This window comes from Arachis hypogaea, chromosome 20, assembly GCF_003086295.3.
Source record: "Arachis hypogaea cultivar Tifrunner chromosome 20, arahy.Tifrunner.gnm2.J5K5, whole genome shotgun sequence".
In the NCBI taxonomy this organism is placed as follows: domain Eukaryota; kingdom Viridiplantae; phylum Streptophyta; class Magnoliopsida; order Fabales; family Fabaceae; genus Arachis; species Arachis hypogaea.
The window spans coordinates 90,310,655-90,320,796 of NC_092055.1; the positions used below are offsets into that span (position 1 = coordinate 90,310,655).

Here is a 10,142-nt window from a genome sequence, read left to right on the forward strand (position 1 = left end):
TTCTAATGGTTATTTTTATATATTGTTAGCTGTAGATTATATTTCTAAATAGGTGGAATCAATTCCTACCCGCACTGAAGATGCTGACAATGTTGTTTCCTTTGCTAGAAATCATATTATTTGTCGCTTTAGATCACCACGAGCAATCGTGAGCGATCAAGGCACCCATTTTTGTAAGAGGAGACTAACAGGATTAATGAAGAAGCATGGGATAATTCATAAAGTAGCAACAGCCTACCACCCTCAGACTAATGGGCAAGCCGAGGTGTCAAATAGAGAGATAAAGCGTATATTACAGAAGATAGTCAAACCTCATCGAAGAGACTGGAGCACCAGGCTACAAGATGTACTCTAGGCATACAGAACAGCATACAAGACACCCATTGGGATGAGTCCCTTCTGCTTAGTTTATGGAAAAGCCTGTCACCTCCTAATTGAGGTAGAGCACAAAGCCTTTTGGGCAGTAAAGGAGTGCAACATGGGATTTGAGAAAGCCGGAGCTGAAAGGAAGTTGCAACTGCAAGAATTGGAAAGCCTTCGCCTAGAAGCTTATGAGAACTCGAGGCTGTACAAGGAAAAGATGAAGGCTGTGCATGATAAGCACATCAAGAGGAGAGAGTTCCAACCTGGGGACTTAGTCCTCCTTTATAACTCTAGATTGAGGCTCATGCCAGGCAAGTTGAGATCAAAATGGGAAGGTCCATATAGAGTAGAGAAGGCTGAGCCATACGGAGTTTTCCACCTGAGTCATCCTTCAAGATCTGAATTCATCAAAGTTAATGGACATCGCTTAAAGCTATATCATGGTGAGAAGGTGACAAAAAACAAGGAGTTAGAAATCTTCCTCTTGGAGGATCCACCCACAGCAGAAGACTGAGCTAGTGGAGCGTCCAACTTAAGGACGTTAAAGCAAAGTGCTGGGTGGGAGACAACCCACCATGGTATGATCGTTTCTTTCTTTTATTTCTTTATTTCCTTTCTCAATAACTCTTCTCAGTACCAGTGCCTATAGTTTACATCTTCATTTGCATATTGCATTAAAAAAATAAATAAATAAATAAATAAGAAGAGGGCACGCGACAGCGTCGCCGACGCGTCCGCGTCACAGGTGAGTAAGAAAGAATAATAAATCGAACAGAAAGTCACGCGAGAGCGTGGCTGGAGGCATGCCTTTGGCACAAATCGATCCACGCGACCGCGTCACTGACGCATCCGCGTCATGTAGGAATACTGCCTCCCACGCGTCCGCGTCACCCACGCGGACACGTGACCTGAAAATCGACGTAAGAAAGGGTGCATGGCCGAAAGTTGTGCTGGAGTGGGGCTGGCCTGGCGCTAAACGCACAAGCCTTACCATGCGAACGCGTGCCCCACGCGTCCGCGTCATATTCCAATATTGGCCACCCACGCGATCGCGTCCACCACGCGACCGCGTCACATTGGAATTTGGCAACAATAAGTTTCGAACAGAGGCACGCGTCCACGTGACCGATGTGACTGCATTGATTCATACAAGTGCCATCCGCGCGAAACCGTACCGCGTCCGCGTCGCTTGCGCCGCACAGCTTACCCTAATCTGCCAAAATATCTTATCTTTCTCTCACCCAAATCCCACCTTTTCTTTTCCCTTCTTCTTTCTTTCTTCCCCTTTCCTTCCTTCTTCCCTCTTTCTCACTTTCTACTTTCTCTCTCTCTCTCACTACCATTATCAAGGTTTTCTTCTTTTCTTCTTCCCTCCTTACTTTTCTATTCTTCTTTTTATTTTTATGTTTTCTTCTCCTTTTTTTTTATTTGCGTTATCCATGTTTTCTTTTTCTTTTTTACTTTTAATTGGTGTTGAAAATTTATTAGGGGCATTATTATTCCTTATGATTTGCTTGTGGATTGTTAAGGACTTGTTTGGCAATTATATATTAATTTTTAAGGGTTGCTTGCTGATGAGCGGATAATTTATACGCTTTTTGACATTGTTTTTAGTATGTTTTTAGTAGGATCTAGTTACTTTTAGGGATGTTTTCATTAGTTTTTATGTTAAATTCACATTTCTGGACTTTACTATGAGTTTGTGTGTTTTTCTGTGATTTCAGGTATTTTCTGGCTGAAATTGAGGGACTTGAGCAAAAATCAGATTCAGAGGTTGAAGAAGGACTGCTGATGCTGTTGGATTCTGACCTCCCTGCACTCAAAGTGGATTTTCTGGAGCTACAGAACTCGAAATGGCGCGCTTCTAATAGCGTTGGAAAGTGGACTTCCAGGGCTTTCCAGCAATATATAATAGTCCATACTTTGGCCATGAATAGACGACGTAAACTGGCGTTCAATGCCAGCTTTCTTCCCAAATCTGGCGTCCAGCGCCAGAAAAGGAGCCAAAACCAGAGTTGAACGCCCAAACTGGCACAAAAGCTGGCGTTCAACTCCAAGAAGGACCTCTACACGTGCAACACTCAAGCTCAGCCCAAGCACACACCAAGTGGGCCCCGGAAGTGAATTTATGCATCAATTACTTACTCATGTAAACCCTAATTGCTAGTTTATTATAAATAGGACCTTTTACTATTGTATTAGACATCTTTAGATCTTTGGATTATCTTTTGATCTATTGATCACGTTTTGGGGGCTGGCCATCTCGGCCATGCCTGGACCTTTCACTTATGTAATTTTAACGGTAGAGTTTCTACACTCCATAGATTAAGGTGTGGAGCTCTGCTGTTCCTCAAAGATTAATGCAAAGTACTACTATTTTCTATTCAATTCATCTTATTTCGCTTCTAAGATATCCATTCGCACCCAAGAACGTGATGAAGGTGATGATTATGTGTGACGCTCATCACCATTCTCCCCTATGAACACGTGCCTGACAAACACTTCCGTTCTACATGAAATAAGCTAGAATGAATATCTCTTAGATCTCTTAATCAGAATCTTCGTGGCGTGAGCTAGAATGATGGCGGCATTCAAGAGAATCCGGAAAGTCTAAACCTTGTCTGTGGTATTCCGAGTAGGATTCAATGAATGAATGACTGTGACGAGCTTCAAACTCGCGAGTGCTGGGCGTTAGTGACAAACGCAAAAGGAGGGTGAATCCTATTCCAGCATGATCGAGAACCGACAGATGATTAGCCGTGCTGTGACAGAGCATGTGAGCATATTTTTCACTGAGAGGAGGGGATGTAGCCACTGACAACGGTGATGCCCTTGCATAAAGCCAGCCATGGAAAGGAGTAAGACTGATTGGATGAAGATAGCAGGAAAGCAAAGGTTCAGAGGAACGAAAGCATCTCTATTCGCTTATCTGAAATTCTCACCAATGAATTACATAAGTATTTCTATCCCTATTTTATTAATTAATTTCGAAAACCTCATTATCAATTTATATCCGCCTAACTGAGATTTGCAAGGTGACCATAGCTTGCTTCATACCAACAATCTCCGTGGGATTCGACCCTTACTCACGTAAGGTATTACTTGGACGACCCAGTGCACTTGCTGGTTAGTTGTATTGAAGTTGTGAACCATGGTATTGGTACCATGTTCTTGGCGCCATTGCCAGGGAAAGAAAGAGCCATGAATTTTACATAATGAAAGTGTAATTACGATTGCGCGTACCAAGTTGCTCACATTGCCAGGGATTGTTTGAGCCTGGACATCACAATTTCGTGCACCAAGTTTTTGGCGCTGTTGCCGAGGATTGTTCGAGTTTGGACAACTGACGGTTCATCCTGTTGCTCAGATTAGGTAATTATTTTATTTTCAAAAATTTTTCAAAAATATTTCAAAATTTTCTCACCTGTTTTCGAAAAAATTTTAGATTCAAAATTTTTAAGAATGAATTCTAGTGTTTCATGAAGCATGTGAAGCTTGGCTGGCTGTAAAGCCATGGCTAAATTCTTTTGGACTGAGGCTTCCAACCATCAGCTGTTATACGACTGTAGGGTATGTCAGGCATGTCATGTCTGAATTACATGCTGAAGCTTGGCTGGCCATTGGCCATGTCTAGTGTTTTGGACCGGAGCTTTCATTGAAAGCTTCGCTGGCTAGTGAGCCATGTCTAATTCCTGGACTGAAGCTTTAGACTAACATGGCAAGATTCCTGGAATTCATATTAAAAATTTTGGAATCCTTATTTTTTCTTTTTCATATAATTTTCGAAAAAAAATCCAAAAAAAATTAGAAAATCATAAAAATCAAAAATATTTTTCTGTTTCTTGTTTGAGTCTTGAGTCATGTTATAAGTTTGGTGTCAATTGCATGTGCATCTTGCATTTTTCGAAAATTCTCATGCATTCATGGTGTTCTTCATGATCTTCAAGTTGTTCTTGGTAAGTCTTCTTGTTTGATCTTGATGATTTTTTGTTTTGTGTCTTTTCTTGTTTTTCATATGCATTCTTGAATTCTTATTGTCTAAGCATTAAAGAATTCTAAGTTTGGTGTCTTGCATGTTTTCTTTGCATTAAAAATTTTTCAAAAATATGTTCTTGATGTTCATCATGACATTCAAAGTGTTCTTGGTGTTCATCTTGACATTCATAGCATTCTTGCATGCATCACATGTTTTGATCTAAAATTCTCATGCATTGCATCATTTTTTCTTGTTTTTATCTCTCTTCATTAAAAATTCAAAAATCAAAAAAATATCTTTCCCTTTTTCTCTCATCAAATTCAAAAATTTGGATTGACTTTTTCAAAAATTTTTAAAATCAAATTGTTTCTCATGAGTCAAATCAAATTTTCAATTTGAAAATCTTATCTTTTTCAAAATCTTTTTCAAAAATTAAATCTTTTTCAAAATTCTTAGTTATTTTCGAAAATTCCAAAAATACTTTTCAAAAAATCTTTTTCTTATTTTTATACCAAATTTTCGAAAATAACAATAACAATTAATGTTTTGATTCAAAAATTTCAAGTTTGTTACTTGCTTGTTAAGAAAGATTTAAACTTTAAGTTCTAGAATCATATCTTGTGATTTCTTGTGAATCAAGTCATTAATTGTAATTTTAAAAATCAAATCTTTTTCAAAAACAATTTCAATCATATATTTTCAAAAATATCTTCTTATCTTTTTCAAAAATTTGATTTCAAAATATCTTCTCTAACTTCCTAACTTCTTATCTTTTCAAAATTGATTTTCAAATTTGTTTCAACTAACTAACTAACTTTTTGTTTGTTTCTTAACTTTTTCAAAACTACCTAACTAACTCTCTCTCTCTCATTTTCGAAAATATCTTCCCCCTTTTTCAAAATTTCTTTTTAATTTATTAATTATTTTAATTTTTAAATCTTAATTTTCGAAAATTACTAACATTTTTCAAAAACTATTTTCAAAAATCACTAACCCTTTTTCAAAAAAATTATTTTCGAAAAAAATCTCCCTCTCCCATCCTATTCTATTTATTTATTCATCTATTAACATCTCATCTCACATCTCTGCCATCCTCACAGTTGTGTTTTTTTCTTTACATCACACTCTTTGTCTCCCTCTTTTCTTCCACTCACAAAGGAATCCCTATACTGTGGTATAAAGGATCCATATTATTATTATTATTTTTTCTGTGCCCTCTTCTTTGTCATATGAGCAGGAGCAAGGATAAGAACATTCTTGTGGAAGCAGATCCAAAACCTGAAAGGACTCTGAAGAGAAAATTAAGAAAAGCTAAATTACAACAATCCAGAGATAACCTTTCAGAAATTTTCAAACAGGAAGAGGAGATGGCAGTCGAAAATAATAATAATGTAAGGAAGATGCTTGGTGACTTTACTGCACCTAATTCCAATTTACATGGAAGAAGCATCTCCATTCCTGCCATTAGAGCAAACAACTTTGAGCTGAAACCTCAATTAGTTTCTCTGATGTAGCAGAACTGCAAGTTTCATGGACTTCCATCTGAAGATCCTTTTCAGTTCTTAACTGAATTCTTGCAGATATGTGATACTGTTAAGACTAATGGAGTAGATCCTGAAGTCTACAGTCTCATGCTTTTCCCTTTTGCTATAAGAGACAGAGCTAGATTATGGTTGGATTCTCAACCCAAAGACAGCCTGAACTCTTGGGATAAGCTGGTCACGGCTTTCTTGGCCAAGTACTTTCCTCCTCAAAAGCTGAGCAAGCTTAGAGCTGATGTTCAAACCTTCAGACAGAAAGAAGGTGAATCCCTCTATGAAGCTTGGGAAAGATACAAACAATTGACCAAAAAGTGTCCTTCTGACATGCTTTCAGAATGGACCATCCTAGATATATTCTATGATGGTTTATCTGAGCTATCAAAGATGTCACTGGACACTTCTGCAGGTGGATCCATTCACCTAAAGAAAACGCCTGCAGAAGCTCAAGAACTCATTGACATGGTTGCTAATAACCAGTTCATGTACACTTCTGAAAGGAATCCTGTGAGTAATGGGATGCCTATGAAGAAGGGAGTTCTTGAAGTTGATACTCTGAATGCCATATTGGCTCAGAATAAAATATTGACTCAGCAAGTCAATATGATCTCTCAGAGTCTGCATGGAATGCAAGCTGCATCCAACAGTACTCAAGAGGCATCTTCTGAAGAAGAAGCTTATGATCCTGAAAACCCTGCAATAGCAGAGGTAAATTACTTAGGTGAACCTTATGGAAACACCTATAACTCATCATGGAGAAATCATCCAAATTTCTCATGGAAGGATCAAAAGCCTTAACAAGGCTTTAACAATGGTGGAAGGAACAGGTTTAGCAATAGCAAGCCTTTTCCATCATCCACTCAGCAACAGACAGAGAACTCTGAACAAAATACTTCTAATTTAGCAAATTTAGTCTCTGATCTATCTAAGGCCACTATAAGTTTCATGAATAAAATAAGGTCTTCCATTAGAAATTTGGAAGCACAAGTGGGCCAGCTGAGTAAAAGGATCACTGAAATCCCTCCCAGTACTCTCCCAAGCAATATAGAAGAGAATCCAAAAGGAGAGTGCAAGGCCATTGACATAAGCAAAATGGCCGAACCCAAAGAGGGAAAGGAGGACGTGAATCCCAAGGAGGAAGACCTCCTGGGACGTCCAGTGATTAATAAGGAGCTTCCCTCTGAGGAACCAAAGGACTCTGAGGCTCATCTAAAGACCATAGAGATTCCATTGAACCTCCTTATGCCCTTCATGAGCTCTGATGAATATTCCTCTTCTGAAGAGAATGAGGATGTTACTGAAGAGCAAACTGCCAAGTTTCTTGGTGCAATCATGAAGCTGAATGCCAAATTATTTGGCATTGATACTTGGGAAGTTGAACCTCCCTTGTTCACCAATGAACTAAGTGATCTGGATCAACTGACATTGCCTCAGAAGAGACAGGATCCTGGAAAGTTCATAATACCCTGTACCATAGGCACCATGATCTTTAAGGCTCTGTGTGACCTTGGTTCAGGAATAAACCTCATGCCCCTCTCTGTAATAGAGAAACTGGGAATCTATGGGGTGCAAGCTGCTAAAATCTCATTAGAGATGGCAGACAGTTCAAGAAAAGAGGCTTATGGACAAGTAGAGGACGTGTTAGTAAAGGTTGAAGGCCTTTACATCCCTGCTGATTTTATAGTCCTGGATACTGGAAAGGAAGAGGATGAATCCATCATCCTAGGAAGACCTTTCCTGGCCACAGCAAGAGCTGTGATTGATGTTGACAGAGGTGAAATAGTCCTTCAATGGAATGAGGACTCCCTTGTGTTTAAAACTCAAGGATCTCCCTCTACAACCATGGAGAGGAAGCAGAAAAAGCTTCTCTCAAAGCAGAGTCAACCCAAGCCCCTACAGTCAAACTCTAAGATTGGTGTTGGGAGGCCACAACCAAACTCTAGGTTTGGTGTTGAACTCCCATATCCAAACTCCAAGTTTGGTGTTGGAGAGTCTCAACAAAGATCTGCAAATCTGTGAGGCTCCATGAGAGCCCACTGTCAAGCTATTGACATTAAAGAAGCCCTTGTTGGGAGGCAACCCAATTTTTATCTAACTATATTTTTCTTAGTTATATGTCTTTGTAGGTTCATGATCATGTGGAGTCACAAAATAAATAGAAAAATTGAAAACAGAATCAAAAACAGCAGAAGAAAAATCACACCCTGGAGGAGCATCTGTCTGGCGCTGAACGCCCAAAATGGGCAGCTTCTGGGCGCTGAACGCCAGAATAGGCATGGTTCTGGCGTTCAACGCCAGAAATGGCACACAAATGGGCGTTGAACGCCCAAAATGGCCACCAACCTGGCGCTGAACGCCCAGAGTTGTGTGCAAAGGCATTTTTACATGCCTAATGGGTGCAGGGATGTAAATCCTTGAACACCTCAGGATCTATGGACCCCACAGGATCCACTCAGGATCTGTGGACCCCACAGGATCCCCACCTACCTCCACTCACTTCTTCTCACCACTTTCTTTCACACAACCCCATAAACACTCTTCCCCAAAAACCCTTCACCAATCACCTCAAACTCTCTTCCCCATCACCTCTTCACCACTCATATCCATCCACTCTTCCCCATAAACCTACCTCATAAACTCCACCTACCTTCAAAAATTCAAAACCAATTTCCCACCCAAACTCACCCATATGGCCGAACCTTAACCCCCCCCTCCCTTCCCTATATAAAGCCCTCCATTCTTCATCAAATTCACACAACACACCCCTCTACACCCTTCTTGGCCAAAACACTCCCCATTCTACCTCTCCTCCATTTCTTCTTCTTCTTCATCTATTCTTTCTTCTCTTGCTCGAGGACGAGCAAAATTCTAAGTTTGGTGTGGTAAAAGCATAAGCTTTTTGTTTTTCCATTACCATTGATGGCACCTAAGACCGGAGAATCCTCTAGAAAGGGGAAAGGGAAGACAAAAGCTTCCACATCCGAGTCATGGGAGATGGAAAGGTTCATCTCCAAAGCCCATCAAGACCACTTATATGATGTTGTGGCCAAGAAGAAGGTGATCCCTGAGGTCCCTTTCAAACTCAAAAGAAATGAGTATCCGGAGATCCGACATGAAATTCAAAGAAGGGGTTGGGAAGTTCTAACAAATCCCATCCAACAAGTCGGCATCCTAATGGTTCAAGAGTTCTATGCTAATGCATGGATCACCAAGAACCATGATCAAAGTAAGAACCCGGATCCAAAGAATTATGTTACAATGGTTCGGGGGAAATACTTAGATTTTAGTCCGGAGAATGTGAGGTTGGCGTTCAACTTGCCAAACATGGAAGAGAACGCACGCCCCTACACAAGGAGAGTCAACTTTGATCAAAGGTTGGACCAAGTCCTTATGGACATATGTGTAGAAGGAGCTCAATGGAAGATTGACTCCAAAGGCAAGCCGGTTCAACTAAGAAGATTGGACCTCAAGCCTATAGCTAGAGGATGGTTGGAGTTCATTCAATGCTCAATCATTCCCACTAGCAACCGGTCTGAAGTTACTATAGACCGGGCCATCATGATCCATAGCATCATGATTGGAGAAGAGGTGGAAGTTCATGAGATTATACCTCAAGAACTCTACAAGGTGGCTGACAAGTCCTCCACCATGGCAAGGTTAGCCTTTCCTCACCTCATTTGCCACCTATGCAATTCGGCTGGGATTGACATAGAGGGAGATATCCTCATTAAGGAGGACAAGCCCATCACTAAGAAAAAGATGGAGCAAGCAAGAGAGCCCAGTCATGGAGCTCAAGAGCGCAAGAAGCTCATTTCCATGAGATCCCTGAGATGCCTCAAATGCACTTTCCTCCACAAAATTATTGGGAGCAAATCAACACCTCCCTAGGAGAATTGAGTTCCAATATGGGACAACTAAGGGTGGAACATCAAGAGCACTCCATCATGCTTCATGAAATAAGATAAGATCAAAAAGCAATGAGGGAGGAGCAACAAAGACAAGGAAGAGACATAGAAGAGCTCAAGGACATCATTGGTTCCTCAAGAAGGAAACGCCACCATCACTAAGGTGGATTCATTCCTTGTTCTTGCTTTCTCTGTTTTTCGTTTTCTATGTTATGTGCTTATCTATGTTTGTGTCTTCATTACATGATCATTAGTAGTAGTAACTATGTCTTAAAGTTATGAATGTCCTATGAATCCATCACCTCTCTTAAATGAAAAATGTTTTAAATCAAAAGAACAAGAAGTACATGAGTTTCGAAT

The 10,142-nt window shown here is 40.1% G+C and overlaps 1 non-coding gene across 1 annotated transcript; it reads right to left on the reverse strand.

Moving 5' to 3' along the window:
* Positions 1-6,102: 6,102 nt before the first annotated feature.
* Positions 6,103-6,210, reverse strand: LOC112787219 (small nucleolar RNA R71). Its single transcript, XR_003194643.1, has one exon. It is a non-coding gene; the product is annotated as a small nucleolar RNA R71 (small nucleolar RNA).
* Positions 6,211-10,142: the final 3,932 nt, after the last annotated feature.